The sequence below is a fragment of the Choloepus didactylus genome, chromosome X (assembly GCF_015220235.1).
Source record: "Choloepus didactylus isolate mChoDid1 chromosome X, mChoDid1.pri, whole genome shotgun sequence".
Lineage (NCBI taxonomy): Eukaryota > Metazoa > Chordata > Mammalia > Pilosa > Megalonychidae > Choloepus > Choloepus didactylus.
In genome coordinates, this window is record NC_051334.1 from 189,455,984 (window position 1) to 189,470,794 (window position 14,811).

The window sequence follows — 14,811 nt, forward strand, 5'->3', positions numbered from 1 at the left end:
TGCTCGTGTGAATTTCACAAAAATCTTGTTAGCTTTCTGTGCAGTTCAAGGGAATTTAAACCATCAGACAAAAGGATTTTCCACAGATCCTTCCTAATAACTGCGTTTCCAATCTTGACTTCCTTTGATATGGCCGACTGGCTCCATGTTCAGCAACACCCTCTTTAGCAAGGGGTTGTTTAGCCACACTCACAAGGAGTCCTGTTCTCTAGGAACTCACCTCCCAGAGACTCAGGAGGCCAGTAGGGCCTCTTCTGGCCATAGTTTCAAAGCATGATACTTAGATAGGCTGAGAATTTCCCAAATCATCATTTGCTTGTTTCTCCGTGATTACCAGTTCAATCCTCTGTTCCTGTCTTTCTTTTCACATTTCACTCAAGCACCTTTGCTTGGAAATCTCCTCAGATAAATATCCAACTCATCACTTACAAGTTTCAATCCAACACTAGGACATAATTCAGCAAAGTTCTCTGCTGCTTTATAACAAGGATCATCTTTCCTCCAGTTTCAAATAACACATTCATCATTTGCTTCTAAGTCCTCATCATAAGTACCTTTAATGTCTGTATTTCTACTAACAGTCTCTTCAAAGCAATCTAAGCTTTTTCTATTAAGTGCCTCACAATTCTTCCACCCTCTACCCATCATCCTATTCCAAAGCCATTCCACATTTTTAGGTATTTGTCATAGCAGGACTCCGCTTTCTAGTATCAAAAACTGTCTCAGTTTGTTGACTCCTCTGACAAATATCACACAGTGGGTTGGGCTTAAACAATAAACATTTATTGCCTCATGATTTTGGAGGCTAGGAGGCATGCTTCCTCCCGAGTCAGTAGTGTTCTGGTGCTGGCTTGCCACAAACCTTGGGGTTTCTAGGCTTGAATCATTGCTTCATGTCACATGGTAATGTCCTCTCCTTTGTCTTCTGGATTCCCGCTGGTTTACTGCTTCTGTGCATGGACTTCTCTGACCCTGGATTCTGGTTTCTTCTCTTTATAAAGCCTCCAGTAATCCAGATTAGGGTCCACCCATCTTCGGTTGGCCACAATTTAACTAAAAATAACATCTTCAGAATGTCCTTTTTACAATGGGTTCACACCCACAGGAATGCAGATTAAGATAGAGAACATGTTTAAATTGAGGTACATAAGTTAATTTACCACGTGTATTGCTATTTGTTTTCTACTTGTCCCATCTGCTCTTTGTTTCTTTATTTTCTTCTCCTTGCCTTCTTTTGTATTAAATTTCCTATTGCCTATGTGAGTGGGTTTTTTTTATTTTTATTTTTTGCTATAACTCTTTGTATTTTTTTTCCAAAAGTGTTGTTCTAAGATTTACTGCATGTATTCTTAATTTTTCACACTCTGTATTGAATTAATATCATACCAACCCACATAAACTTGAGAACATTACAACAGTATATTCCATTTACTTTACTGTCTTGCTTTATACCATTGTTAATGATTTTATTTCAACATGTTTCAAACTTCATCACTCCTTGCCACTAATTTTGCTCTAAACTATGAATGCTTTTTTTGATTTTCAAACATTGCATTATGAAAACTTTCAAACATACGGCAAACTTGAAAATATTTTATACTAACTCCCTTATACCCACCTTCTAGATTTTTTAATTGATACTTTGCTACATTTGCTTTTTCAAATATCTGTCCATCCCTGGGTCCATCCTTCTATCCAGCCATCAAGCCATCTTACTTTATTGAAGCATTTAAAATTAAGTTGCATACATCAATACACCAAACTCCCAAACACTTCAGCATGCATTAACTACTATTCAGTATTTGTTTATGGTTCTTTTATTAAGGTAAAGTTTTTATACACTGCAATACACAAAGCTTAAGTGTACTATTTGCTGAATTTTGACAATTGCACCCACATGTGTAAACCTAACACTTTTTAAGATTACAGAACATTACCTTCACTCCTTCCTAGTCATTCACTGCTTCCATCTCCCTTCCCCAGAGGTAAGCTCTTTAACTTTTTTCCATCATAGCTTAGTCGTGCCTATTCTAAAACTTCACAAAAGTTAAACTATATGTATGAGTGTACAACAGATTTTATACCTGTTCTTGAACTAGACCTTTTGTAAATATATGTGTTTCAGTTTGCTGAAGCTGCCAAAATGCAACATATCAGAAAATGGGTTGGCTTTTAACAATGGGGATTTATTAAGTTACAAGTTACAATTCTAAGACCATTAAAATGTGTAAATTAAGGCATCAATAAGAGGATCCCTTCTTTGAGGGAAGGCTGCAGGCATCTGGGGTCCTTCTGTCACATGGGAAGGCAAATGGCAATGTCTGCTGGCCCTTCTCTCCTGGGTTCTGGTTTCAGTGGCTCTCTCTCTTAGCTCCCATGTGCCCTTCTTGCTTCTCCTGGGCATTTCTCTATGAGCTCTCTCTAAATGTCTCTGTCTTTTATGCTCTCATAAAGGATTCCGGTAAAGAATTAAGATTCACCTTGTATTGGGTGGGCCACATCTCAATTTAAGCAAACTAATCAAAAGTTACCACCCACAACAGGGGTGGTAACTTGTTAATATACCCACAGGGATATATTAAAAGACCATGACCTTTTCAGGGGTACAAAACAGCTACAAACCAGCACAATATGCTTTTATTTTTCTTGGAGAGACACCAATATTTAATTCCACTGTTGTGAGAGAACATACCTGTAAGATTTCAGTATTTTGAATTATCTTGAGAGTTATTTATGATCCAGCCTATGGTCATTCTTGGTTATTGTTGCCATGTGTAATAAAAAAGAGTGTATCCTATAGTCAGTGTAGTGTTTTATAAATTTCAATAGGTTCAAAGTTGTTGATAGTGTTGATCACTATAGTGTTTCTGTATCTTTACTGTTTTGCTTTTGTCCAGTTATTCTATCTATTCTTATGAAAGGGGTACAAAAATCTGCACCTTTGCCTGTGGATTTCTTTATTATCACTTTAATTTTGTGAAATTTTCTTCTTGAACTCTGAAAACTCTTAGTCATACAAATTTATGACTGTAATGTCTTCTTGATGAGTTAAGCCTTTTATCATGAAATTTTCCTCTCTATATCTAATAATACTCTTGGCTAATACTTTGTTTTGAAGTCTACTTTATCTGATGTTCATGCAACAAATCCAGTTTCATATGCTTACTGTTTGCATAGTATACAGAAAAAGGATTTTTTGAACCTTTTACTTCTAATGTATCTGTGTTTAAATATAAAGTGCAACTCTTATGGACAGCATATCATTGAGTATTGCATTTTTAAAATCCATTCTGCCAGTTTCTACCCTTTAATTGAAACATTTGATAGATTTACATTTACTATAATTATTTATATGGTTGGATTCAGCCCTATTATTTTACTGTTTGTTTTTTATTTTAACAATCTGTTTCTTGTTCCCTTTTCCTCCTTTCCTGTCTTAATTTGGGTTAACTGGATATATGTTTAGAATTCCATTTTAATGTTTGTATCAGTTTTTTATATTTTGCATTTTTAGTGATTGCTCTAGTAATTACATAATGCATCCTTAACTTTTCAAAGTCTACTTAGAGTTAATATTGTACTGTCTCACATAAATTATAAGGACCTTGCCAATGTATAGTTTGATTTATCCCTGCCCCATCTTTCATGCTATAAGTTATCATGTGTATCTTGTCTCCCTACATTATTTATAGCACATTACAATGTTATGATTCTTGTTTTAAACTCTCTTATGTATCTCAAAGACATTAAGAGAAAAATATTATTTTATATTTGCCTACATCATATTGCCATTTCTGAGGCTCTTCATTCCTTCCTAAACATCTAGGTTTTCATGTGGTATCATTTCCCTTCAGGCTCTTACAAATTTCCCTTAGTACTTCTTGTAGAGTAAATATGCTGATGATAAATCATCTTATTTTTTTTTAATTTCAGCACCGGAAACATGCTGTCATTTTCTAATGAGAGGTCAGAGGTCAGTTGAATTGTTGTTCTTCAGTATGTAAATATTTTTTGGGGGTGGGGCTGCTTTCAAGGTTTTCTTGTTATATTTGATTTTCAGGAATTTGACTATGATGTGCCTGGATGTGTTGTTCTTTGTATTTATCCTTCTTGGAGTTCACTGAAATCTTTGAATCTGCAAATTTATGTGTTTCATCAAATTTGGAAGTATTTTAGGCATTATCTTTCAAATAGTTTTCTTCTCCTTCTCCTTTTCTTCTCCTTCTTGGACTGCAATTACATACTTATTAGAACTCTAATATTGTCCCAGAGCCCACTGAGGCTCTGTTCATTTTTTTCGATATTTTTTCTTTCTTACTTCAGATTAGGTAACATCTATTGATTTATCTTCAAATCAACTGACTGTTTCTTCCATCATTTCCAGTAAGCTCAACTAGTGAATTTTACTTCAGGTATTTTAATTTTCAGTTCAATTTACATCTGATTCTTTTTGTTTCCATATTTTTGCTGCGATCTTCCATTTGCTCATTTATTACAATCATGTTTTCCTTTACGTTCATTAGTGGATTATGATAGATGATTTAAAATCCTTTTCTGCCAATTCCAACATCTGGACTATCTCAGGGCAGTTCTTTATTTATTGACTTTTCTCTTGATTATGGGTATTATTTTCTGGTTTCTTTGATTTTCTTGTAATTTTGGACCCTGGAGTATGGTAGGGTCTCTTCATTCTCTTTTATTCTTCTGAAGAGTATTGCTTTTTTTGTTTTGTTTTAGTAGCCAGTCAATGTGGCTGAACTGAAAAATCAAATGCTGTATCTTTTGTGGTAGGCAGTACTGAAAACTCTGTGCAATCCTTTAGGCCTTGTTTGGGCTGTTTGGAATCTGTCCCCACCTGCATATTTCATGGTTCCACTAGAGTTTGTATGGAGTTTATATGCAGAATTTGGGGCTCCTATGCTGTGATTCTCTCCTCTCTTGCATTTCCCTTATCACTTTTCCAGCTGTGGTGGCCATCCTGAACTCTGTCCTCTGGTTCTTCAAGCCTCTGGGACTGGGGGCAGTTGTGTGCTGGAGCTGTTGGCACTGCCTTGTTAGAGCCACTGGTGCACATCTCTTTCTAATTCCATGTTCATGGAATTGGCCATGGTGGGAGTAATTACACCATGGAAACTGGCAAAGAGAGCCAGGCTTTTATTTTTTTTTCCTTGGGAGCCAAGTGTTAAATATTTAACAGTACAACACTGACTTCTAGTTTCTCTAGAGTTTCAGTTACTGCTTTGACCTGGAGCCTGCCCTCAGGCAAAAGTCCTAATGACCTGGGAAACTGACCCTTCTTCCAAGTGTCAACTCCCTTCCAATTTCTGCCTGCTATGGTTACTTTCTGGTGCATTCAGATTGCTGATCTTTATATTTTGTCTGCAGCTTAATGTTGTTATCTGCATTAAGTTTGGTTCTGATGGAAACTGTTTTACCATTACCAGAAATGGCCCTACTGAAATTTTCTGTGGTTTGCAGTGAAATGAGAAAAATTATGAAAAAGTTATTAATTTTTCACACAGCTAAAATTGTATGATTTCAAAGACAGTTTCAGTTCTCATAGTACCTCCTTTCAACTTCTCTGTTTTAAAATATTCCTTTTTTAAAATGATGATTGTTTGTTTGTTTAGTACCTTTATTTGACAAAACTGAAAGTTGACAACTGTAGTGGGTTGAATAGTGTCCCCCCAAATTCAAGTCCACTGGAACCTCAGAATGTGACCTTATTTGGAAGTAGGGTCTTTGCAGATGTAATTACTTAAGGATCTTGTGATAAAATCATTCTGAATTTAGGATGAGCCCTAAATCCCATGACTGGTGTCTTTATAAGGAAAAGCAGAGGGAGATTTGGATACACAGAGACAGAGAGGAGATGACAATGTGAAGACCAAATCCGAGACTGGAGGGATGTAGCTACAAACTGAGGAATACCAGGAGCCTCCAGAAGCTGCAAAAGGCAAAGAAAGAAGCACCCCTAGAGCTTTCTGAGGGTCTGTGACCCTGCTGGCACCTTGATTTTGAGCTTCTGGCCTCCAGATCTGTGAGGGAATACATTTCTGTTGTTTTAAGCCACCAAGTTTGTGGTAATTTGTTATGGCAGCCCTGGTAAACTATTTCAACAACATCATGCCAGTTTACAACATTCCTTTTTGCCAGCTTACGAGTCCATTAAATCTAATGGACACCTATGCAAACAGAATGTATATATATGCATAGCCATGTGCCCACATACACACTTGCTTTGTGCACAGATACTTCCGTATCGCTTTGGTAGACAAAATACTTGACCTGGGGTCAGTAGAATGTATGCTAGTCTTGACTCTGCTACTGACTAACTGTGACTTTGGGTGAGTTCTATTTTTGCTTCAGGCCAATTTCTCTTTCTGTATAATGAGATGTTGTCTTTATGGGTCCTTTTGGCTCAGTGACTTTGAGTCTATGGATTCCCATCTCGCTCTACATGCTCAGTGTATGGGTACATACTTTTGAAGAGATTTGTAGTTGGAACAGAGCTCATGTGCCTGGCTAGGCACTAGTAGAAAGTATTAGGAATATTGACAAACAAAAACAACACATCAGGATGTTAGTTTAAATAGAAGTAGCACACTGTGGACCAATTTTTAAATGGCTGCTACATTCCAAGTTGGATGTATTGCATACTGGATGTATATTGAAGCCAGAGTACTTAAAATATACAACATAACTCATTTTCAATCAGATACCCTGAATGACAATTTCTATTCTCTGACAACAGGAGGGGTTTCATTAAGAGAACTTTTATGCTAGGCCATATGTGTGGGTGGAAGCTGAATTCTTTGATAGGAGCAACTCTTTACACCTATGCTTATATTCATACTGCTCCTGAAACACTCAAAACGGAAGGTTGAATCAGTGTGATTTTGGGTCCCATTTGAGGACTCACCTCTGGAGAGCCTTTGATATTTATACTCTCTTTTTCACTCTCCAAGGATCAGCTCCTCCTTCACCTGGAATTTTCCTGTCTTCCAGATCCTAAATTGTTAGGTCTGGAAGGTTCTTTCAAGATCATCTACATTCATCCCCAGTCATTTCACCATTGAGGGTCAGATTGAAGAAGTGACTTGTCCAAGGTAATACAGTAGAATAATTTTCAGAGATAAGGCTCAAACCTAAGTTCCTTTATGTTAATCTTAGTTTAGTTCTCTTTCTACCCTCTCTTTCATTGTTACTGTACTTTGCCCAGGTTGGTTTTCTCTCCTTTTGCCTGTTGGGAATATAATTCCATTTTCCTTTAAATCAGTCTTCTCCCCTTCTCTCTTCCTTTCCTCCTTGTGCAAACTCACATGTAGGCTCACACACTTACATATACTTATGTTCCCTACTGAGGTTTTTGAAAGGAAAGCATGGTGGTGCTGCTGATGGTCTGTCTTTCCTAGAGGGAAGCTTGAGCTGACAGTTCTGAATTGGGTCCTTGCTTCCACTTGGTTGGGGGTGGGAGTGGAAGTTAGGTCATTAGGGAATGAATGTGGCTGAACTCTTTCTTCTAAGCAGAGTGTGAATGACAACTCCTTTGATGGATATGTATTTTTTTAACTCATTATTGCCCTCAGAGATGGAATCTGAACAGACAGGATTGTCAAACCTTTATTTGGAGCTGAGCTAAGAAGGCATGCCAGTAGGGATGTAAGGGAGATAGAGAGGGAGGCAGTGCACTCATCTTCTGTCTTGGAGCAGCAAGTAAGCATCACACATCAGCTATGGTAATCCATACTTCCTTTATCCTCCTATTCGCTCTTACCCGTTTGCTCTCTTTCTCTTTCCCGTGCTTCCTCTGCTCCTCTTCTCTCTGAGCTTCCCTCTATTTCTCCGTTGGATACTGTAAAGAATAAAATACTACTTTAGTCTTTCCTAAAACAGCCACAGATCCAAAGCGTTGCAGCGCTGTATTCAGAGCCCCAGCTCAGCCGCGTGCTCAGCACCAGGCAGTGGTGAACCCAAAGCCAGCAAAGGGGGAGGGGAGGAGGGGAGGGAGAGACTGACAGAGCGAGAGGGAGAGCGTGAGCGCGCGCAAGCTAGCGAGCAAACCAGGGAGACAGACCGAGAGAGGGACCAGGAGAGAAACCCAGAGGAAGAGAAGAGGAAGCCGAGCTCTGTCAGGGCTCAACCTCCAACTTGTTTCAGTTCATTCAGCCTTCTCTTCTTTCCGCTTCGGGGAAGTGACTGTGGCGCTTGGTAAGAAACATAGATGTCCCTCCTTCCCCCTCCCCCCAAACCCAGGTCTCCTTTAGCGATAGCATCTCTCCCCGTACTGAGAGTCTCCTTGGGTTGGCCGGGGAGGCGAGACATGCTCTGCAGCTGTGATGCTATCCTGGGTTCGCCAGTGGGGCTGGTGGAAGCCCGGAGGCGGCATCTGGGCACGGAGGCGCTGGGGTAAAGCCCGAATTTGGGAGGGGGGATTGCGATGTGGTGTATGCGCGATTTGCTTCATTGTCAATGAATTGTTTTGTTCCTCTTTGTAAGCAGGTCAACACTGACCTTGCAAATTGCTTGGGGGGCCCTGGCAGCTGCTGCAGAAAGCCACAGAGTGGCCTCTAGCCAGAGCAGACAGTACAGCCACGACCCCCCAGACAGCCCTAAGCACCAGGGATGGGGTAATGGCTGGAGCTTCCTTCCTCCTTTAACTCTTTCTCTGCAGCTGCTTCTCGTTGCTGGAAGGAGAAAGGAGGAGGTTACCAGGCAGCCACTTTCCCCTTCTCCCCGTTACCTCCCTCAGATGCAAGTGAGTAGAAAGTTGTAAATAACTGCTTCCTTTGGAGGTTGAGACCTCTCCCCTTCCTTTAAGAGGCTCACTGTGGGGTTGGGCCTGAGTTCCTCCACAAACTTGGGAGAGGCTTCTCTTGCTTCTGTGTGGGAAACAGCCTCATTGGCCCCCTGCCCCCACCACAAGCCCAGGTAGCTGAGCTGACAGCCTGGACTCGAGATTCAGATACCCCACCCTATCCCACTAGCAGGCATGGTGTTGGACCCAGCTGTGTCCTTGGGAGGGAGGAAACACCTGATGGGTTGTCTGGCACTGGCCTCCAGTTTGCTGCTCCTCTGGTTGTGGCTGAGGGTGGCACAGGCAGGAGGACTGGGGAGACTGGGGGAGGGGTGGCTGTTGGATTTTGAGAGAACGGAATGAGGAGCCAGGATTAGGCATATGAATAGAATGGCTTATTGAGAGTCAGTGGGCTCTGGTTATCTGGAGCTACGCCAGGACTGGCTGAAGCTCTTGTACCATGGCCTCTCTGAACTGGTAGAGGAAGGAATCTGGCTGGTTTATTGGGGCTTCTTGAAGTAGCAACAGTGCCCTGCCCATGGTAGCAGTTATAATATTGACAATACTAATTGCTGACATTTTTGAGTGCTTAGTATGTTTCAGATCCTGAACTGAGGATTTAACGTATTGCCTCATTGAATTCTTACATCAACCCTAGGAGACAGACACTATTACTATCCTTGGTTTAGAGATGAGGAAACTGAGGCACAGAGAGGTTATGTAACTTGTCCAAGGTTATAGAGTAATGAAGTATCCCAATTGGTAATTAAAACACAGGCAACCTGGTTCCAGTATCCAACTTTTATTCTCCTTGGAGAGAATTTTGCATCTTTGTCTGTTGGGCAGATATGGGTACAGTAGAAAAGGAAAGAGTGACCTGGCCTCTGTGTAGTGTAATGATAACTTAGAGTGGGGTAGAGTGGCTGGCTTTTGTGGAGGCAATCCTCGCATGGGTTTTCTGGAGGGGCTGCCCAAAAGGTTTTTCTTGCTAGCCTACTTTCCTTTGAAAAAGATGCCTGGCAAGACTTCACTTTTCTACTGTCATATAGCCTCCTCCTTTCCACAACCAACCTCTGACTGCCCCTTTAAAGACCCAGTCTTGCCTTTTCTTCCTCAGAACTTAGAGGCACCCTGTACTGAAAATTATAGATACTAAAGCCCTGGAACTGGAGGGCTCCCTAAAGGTTATTAAGCTCTACTTCTCCACTCACTTCTTGAATTTGTCCTAAGCATCCAATTTGGTGACTGGTTTCTATTTGAACTCTGCAGTGACAGAGAGCTCATTAGGTGGCTCTTTCTATCTTTGAGCAACTCCGATTGTCAGAAAGTAATGCCCATTATAAGCCAAAACCTGTCTTTCTGAATCTTCTATTCATTGCCTCTTTTGGACTCTCTGAAACAAATTTGCTTCTTTGTAATAATAGCTCTTTAGATAGTTGAAGACAGCAATCATGCCTCCCCTCAAACCCCAGATGTGACAAAACCACAGAGTGAAGGATCATCACTTACCTCATTCTGGAGACTAGACTATTATTAATATGGTTTAACATCCCATTCCCTTGTTTGTCAGCCACAGACTGATCACACTGAGCTTTCTAAAGCAGCCCTGATAGTGTATGTTCCCTTCCTTGGAAGAGCTTGCAATCTTGTATCAACTAGACTGATGTGAATGAAACTCTTGTATGCATTTGCAAAGACCAGGAATTGGTTGGTGCTGGTCCTTCTGAAACCCCAGAATGTCCATATAACAGCCACGATAGGCATGTTGGGAGGATTTGAGATGCAGGGATTAAGGATAATTATAATAAAGCAGACATTCAAAATAGTGATGATTCAAAGTTCATACAGTATGTGGAAGGTAGAAGAATTAACCAGTCAACAAATTGGATGCTTAGGACAAATTTAAGAAGTGAGTGGAGAAGTAGAGCTTAATAACCTTTAGGGAGCCCTCCAGTTCTATGGCCTTAGTATTCTATAATTTTCAGTATAAGGTGCCTCTAAATTCTGAGGAAGAAAAGGCAAGACTGGGTCTTTAAAGGGGCAGTCAGAGGTTGGTTGTGGAAAGGAGGAGGCTTATATGACAGTAGAAAAGTGAAGTCTTGCCAGGCATCCTTTTCAAAGGAAAGTATCTCAGAAATAATTATTTCACTGAGGGGATGTTGCAGAGTGGGGATTGGGGTGAAAAGGAGGGAGTATGCAGTGTGCTAGAGGGGATCACTGACCTGGGGTATTTACTTGCTTAACTTTGCCAGTTACCTGGGGAAAATGATTATTCCTCCATGGGCCTCAGTTTTTCCATCTATAAAATAGACTCTATCTCCAAGGGTCCTTTGTCTCTGAAATTCTGTGTCTGAAGTAAATAATGAAATCTCAGGGTTTTAAGGGAATTTAGAAATCATCTGGACCGTGCTTCTCAAACTTTAATGTGCAAAGGAATCCCCTGGGAATCTTATTAAAATGCTAATGCTGATTCTGGAGGTCTGGGGCAGGCCTGAGAGTTTGCCTTTTTACAAGCTCCTAGGTGATTCTGAAACTGCTGTTCCACTGACCACACTTTTAGTAGCAAGGCTCTACTTTAGTGCTGGTGAAGCCATCTGTAGTGAAGGGCCAGTTTTTTTTTTTTTAATTTTTATTTCCCTATCCATCACAGACTGTTATTTTAGTAAAATACAATAACTATGAATTACTAGAAAAATGAAATAAACAGACATGTAAAATACAAGCCCACATTTTTATTATTAGAGTCAAAAGGCATAAAATTATTCTGTCAAATTGCTATAAAACTTTTTAAGTGCTTGCTCTCAATTTCTGTACTTTTGTCATTGCTGACTGGTGATAAAGTTCACAGACTGGTGCTTTGAATAGTACTAGTCTAAGGTAACTGATCATCTAATTCAAGATGTCCAGATAATCTTTCACCTTCGGGTTGAATATCTCCTTTGATGGAGAATTTACATCTTTCAAAAATAGCATTATTCGAGTGTTGTGATGGCTATAAAGTTTTGTTTTTCCTTAAAATCTTAGTTTCCCTGTAGCTTCTGTTTCACTGTTTCACTGCTTGGTTACATAATCCGGGCAGATAGGGACTGTATCAGTGCAATTTATTGTACCATCAGCCCCTAGTCTAGTGTATGGCTTAGAGGAGGTACTTAATAAATGTTTTTTAAATGAATAAATGAACCATTTGGTGTTAGTTATGTCTTTTGGGGCCATACGTTCATTACAGAAAAGTAATTTTGACATCCTTGCAACATTTGGGAGGCAGTGTTCATCCTATTTTATGCATTTCTTATGGTAAACAGAATGCCAGATTGCCTGTCCTGGAGAGTTACCTGGAATCCCAATTTTATTCGGAAGGAATTATAGGAAGCCAAGGAAAGATTTTGTAAACCTTAAGTTCCAAATTTTTACCCATAATTTATTTATTCATTGATTCAGTTGCTCAATAGCTATGCATGCAATGATGTGGTTAGGCACTGTTCAGAGGCTATAAAGGGGAGGAAAACAGACATGCTGCCTGCTTGCTTGGAGCTTAGAGTCTGATGGAGAAGAGGTCATTAATGAAATAATCACAAACCATGATATGTCAGTCAATGATAAATGAGATGAAGGAAAAGTATGGGGGTGGGTCTATGAAGGTGCATAACAGAGAAAACTGACTAGTCTGGAGTTTAAAAAAAACTCCTTGAGGAAGTGATATTAAGGCCAAGTAGGGCTGTGAATGGAGGTGGGTGGGGGTGATGGAGATGGTAGAGCAGTTTCATATAGGGAGAGAAGAGCGTATACAAGGGCCCTGAGATGAGACGAGTATGGTGAATTTGAGAAATTGAATGAAAGCTAATGTGGCTGGAGTGGGCCGTGGTAAGGATTTTGGTCTTTATTGCAGAAACAAGGGGAAATGATCTAAAGGATTTTAAGCAGGGTGACTGACTTGGCCTAAACTAAGCGCCTACTATAAGCAATGTGGGAGCTACAGGATGATTTAGGAATAGCCTCTAACCTCCAAGATGACACAGTCAAGTGGGAGAGAGAAGAAATACACAGACAAATATACTACTAGGAGGATGAGCTCCACACCCATAAAAGGCCTTGCAGCTAAGGATGTCAAAGAGCTTCCTGGGAGTGGCATTTGAATTGAGCATTGAAGATTAGACAAACTTTGGACATGAAGAGTTTGGAGGATGGGAAAGGTGTTCTAGACAGAGGCTAGAAAAATTGAGGCCAAGTATTGGAAACAGTGAGAAGCTCGGTTTTGTTGAGTAAAGTGTATGTTGAAAGACAGTATGTGAGAAATATTTGGAAGGCTAGGCAGGGGGCTTGATTGTAAATAATATAATAATATTGAATGCTAGCCCAGGAAATTAGGATTTTACTCTCAAGGCAGTGGAGAGGCAATTCCCTCACTTTATCAATGAATAAGCTGATCCTGTGAGGGGAGTGACTCTATTGGCCTAAAGTCACACAAGTAGTGCTATTTCTATAGCCCAGCAAGGGATACTGAGTACAGTAAAAAATGTGGGATTGGAGCTTTAAAAAGGAGTTAGCTGGAGAGAGGGATTTGAGAATCATTTATATAGAGTCAATACTTGAAGAAGAAGAAAGAGATACAAGGATACGAATCAGGGGAATGCTTATCTTAAGATACGGAAAACAAAGATGAGCTGGTTAAAGCTACAAAGGAGGAGAAAAAGAGAGGAAGAAGGAAAATCAGGAGATACAGTATTGTGGAAGAGTCAAGAGAGGAGAGATTTCATCCAATTTTTGGTCAAATATTAATTGAATGCAAACCATTTATTAGGCATGGAGGATACAACGGTGAACAAAATAGACGTGATTCCTGCCACCTTGGGGCATAGCATTTAGTTGGGGGAGATAGACATTATTCTAAAAAGCACTAAACTATATAATTATAAATTGTGTTGAGTAAATACAGGGAAGTGTACTGTTTTAAGGAGGAAGGTGTGGTTAACACTAGTGAATTGTGCAGCAAAGTTGAGTATTTATAAATGGCACCCAGTTTCTAACAGTCCACACTCTGACGCTCAGAATGCTTACTAAAAGTTAAGGGTGGTTGATGCATATCCATTTTGCAGTTGTTTGGCAGAACATAATGCTGAAATAATAAGTAAAGGTAAGGGTCTCTCCAGCCTCATGACCCCAGGCACACAGGCTTTCTTGAAAACCACATTATATGTCATGTCTCACTTTAGAGAAAGAGGCACCTGACAAGAAAAAAAAAATTCTTATGAGGAATTGAATATTACAAATCATTGTAAAATGGAAATTCGATAGTCTAGTTTGGATTTTAGTCTTGGCTTGGGTGCTGACTTAGTTCCTTAAGACAAGTTGCTTACTTGTCCTCGTTGGGCCTCAGTTTCCATAATTGTAAAATGAGAGTGGTTGGACTAGACCTATATGACTTGTGAAGACCCTCCCAACTGTAAGGTTCTATAGTCTATGCTCTGCTGTACACTACATTCTCATGGTTCCTTGCAGGTGGTTCAGTCTCTGTCTCTTATTTAAGTAACACTATTTTATACAGAATTCTGAGAGTTGCTAATTTTGATGGAAGTATTCACAGAGTTTGGAGAGATCAAAGGAAGTCCCCTTCCTTGTTTCATTCCTGAGATGGCTGAAATTGTGACTGTCCTGAAAGCTACGGAAAGAACCAGAATGTATTCTAAAATCTGTAGGAAATCTGTGAAATGGGTGATATTTCTGCCACTGCAGATATGGAATAAACTAAGGGCATTGAAAAGAAAATGGTATGGGATACTGTGAAATAGAGGCAAGGTGATTATCACATATTATGAAATGTAATGGTCAAGGTAGTCTCTTCCTAAGGGGGAAGATATATGGTAAAGGGAAATACTGGTTGATTATAGAAAAACATTTTTATATTGAAAAATGTGATTTTAAAGGTATTCATGTCTGTACATATTATGTCTCACCATATATAGACGGAAGAGTAAAAATCTCCAGGATGTATATTTTGAAAGATGCTTTTCTCTTTA

General features: G+C 39.8%; 1 protein-coding gene across 2 annotated transcripts in view; it reads left to right on the forward strand.

The window, feature by feature from the left end:
- Positions 1 to 8,071: 8,071 nt before the first annotated feature.
- Positions 8,072 to 14,811, forward strand: part of GABRA3 (gamma-aminobutyric acid type A receptor subunit alpha3) — a 406,943-nt gene continuing 400,203 nt past the window's right edge. Inside the window, exon 1 of one of the 2 annotated variants that reach the window (XM_037822441.1) lies at positions 8,072 to 8,211. The gene's annotated coding sequence lies outside the window, so the exon portion shown is untranslated. Of the gene's footprint in view, positions 8,212 to 8,721; positions 8,759 to 14,811 lie in introns of those variants that run through there. The other variant, XM_037822442.1, reaches the window with a different exon arrangement.